Source organism: Echinococcus granulosus, assembly GCF_000524195.1.
Source record: "Echinococcus granulosus chromosome Unknown EG_S00121, whole genome shotgun sequence".
In the NCBI taxonomy this organism is placed as follows: Eukaryota; Metazoa; Platyhelminthes; class Cestoda; order Cyclophyllidea; family Taeniidae; genus Echinococcus; species Echinococcus granulosus.
Genome location: NW_020170501.1, coordinates 224,180 through 226,549, shown reverse-complemented (window position 1 = coordinate 226,549; position 2,370 = coordinate 224,180).

Here is a 2,370-nt window from a genome sequence, read left to right as displayed (position 1 = left end):
TCACCAAGACTCTCTCATTTCTTTTTCCTCGCTTCTGAGGCGGAATTCTTGCCTTCGCCTTACACTTCTTCACGACCCACCTTTTTGGGCACTTGGATAACTGAGGCAGAGGGGAGGGGAGATCTTTTGAAAAAAGTCTGCACGTTTTTTTTTCCGTGTGTGTGTGCATAGAAATCATCAAGCATTTGTGAATGCTGAAGTAGTTTTGATAAGTTTTCATAATCAACATTGCCTCCATTATTTAATAGGTCTCCTGTTCCCCCCTTCGAATGATGAATGTGATGCCTCTCGGAGGGGTAGGGAGCCGCCCCGAGGCCCGTCCCTAGATTTGAAAAAAACGTCCCCTACTACGTAATTAGCATTTTTACCTTCTCATCAAGACGGCGGAAGCGCTGTTTGCATAAGCACGATCAGATGGCGCCTCTCATTCTCTCGATGTTGCTAATCCTGAAGATGATGGTGGAGTGATTGCAACCGAGGCGCTTCCAGAAATATCCATAAGGCGTAAGTATCACACGAGACTTATTTTTTTTTAACCCCAGAAATGACTGGATTGCAAGTAACCTCGGATTACTTGGAAGGATTGGAGTGTTGCTTCATCCAGCTTGTGAAACGCATGTCTGATGCTATCGTGGAACCACACAACAGATCAGTCGGCTGTATATGTAGCTCCCAGAGTTGACATCCCTCAACCCTGGTTACGATAGTAGTCAACTTTTCAGACATAGGAAGACTTGTCAATCAACACGGTAGACGGTAGTTATGGGCCTGGAGCTAAACTGTAGCTAGTGTGGCGTGGCATTCATGGAAGTTATGAATGGCAGATCATCGGCCTTGTTTATGAGGGTGTGCATGCAGCGGGCAGAATTTGTGGACATTAGGTCCCTCGGTTTCCACCTAAACTTCCCCCATAAATCCCTCCCTTTGACTTCCTCTTTTAGGTCCCGCCATTTCAGCTGACTTGAAAGCACTGTTGCTTTAACAAGGCAAAGCTGTGGGATCATCGAAAGGAGAGGAGATTTTTGACGGCATAGGGAGCGGGGAAGAATTGGATGAGGAAGAACTGGAAGAGCAATAATTTGGCTATTTACTTTCCTAAGTCTTTTTCTTTTACTCTTCCATATTGATGAAGTTGTCATTTGTCAAATAACACACCCTCTAAATGCACAACTGAGGTTTCAAAGTCTTGCCTCTCCTCCGAGGACTTATGATACGACAACCGCTACACGGTGGTATCTTTTGTCTCTGCAGTATTTCCCAAGTGTCCACTTCCCATGCTCATGTTGGTTTAATCCCATGATAAAGAGGATAAAAGGTAGGTTCCTATTTTCCCTTCTTCCTTCCCCATAAAGTGTTAATCTTCTCAAGGGCAAGTTTAATGATTAAGGGAGGGGGAGGCGGACCCTTTGAGTTCCTTCTTCTTATTGGCTGATCAACTGATGCCTGCCTCCCTGACTTGAAATGTCTTTAAGCTGGTTTTGTCTTGTAAGAATAAGAATATCTTTCCATTTATGTGATTTTCTCTTTGCATGCACTTATTTTATCTTCAATACTTAACGCTCTTAACGCCTAAGTGTTCAGTCCCCTTCTTCACCTTGAAAAGCCTATAACTGTATACTTGGTGCCAGCGCAACTTCCCGTCAAGCGGCCCCAGAAATCGTCCCGAAAGCATTTACCTGAGCCTCAAGGAGGGTTGAGAATTGGTGGACACATCATTTGCCGGATACTTTGTTAGCTGTCCCCTCCACCTCACAGAGTATCCAGTTGAAGCGTCAACTCATAGTTAGTTAAAGGGGAAAAGAAAGTTCTCTCATTTCTCCCTCCCAATGGCAGATTCCACTGCATGGGCTATCTCGTTCACTCACGCATAAGGTGGAGGGAGGGAGCAGGGAAGGCCTTAAAGTCTTGACACACACACACACACAAGCACGGAGCAAGGGAGCATGAGAGGTTTCATGGCACCCTCCATATCTAGCTGGCTAGCTAACTGGCTGGCTAACCAACTGGACGTGTGTGTGTGACGCCAGAGCTTGTCACCATAGCGGCGATTTTTATTGGTTATGCCATAATGCTCGCGGTTTTGATGAGCCCTTGTTGCGGCTGGACACGCATCTCCCAAAACCGCATGACGTCGATGACGACGAAGAAATTGGTGGCGCTAATTAATGCACTTTTCATAATTAGCACTCCAATCGGCCCTCCTCCTCCTCCGCCCCCTTCCGCCTTCCCTGCTAGAGCCGCCAACCGCCTAGGCACTGTGTAGTATTTTCCAGTCTAGACGCCTCGATTACTTACCTGGTTGTTGCATTACCTACTGACTAGGTAAATTTCACTCTAGGCGAAACGTTTAATTTTTTTTCTCCCCTTGGA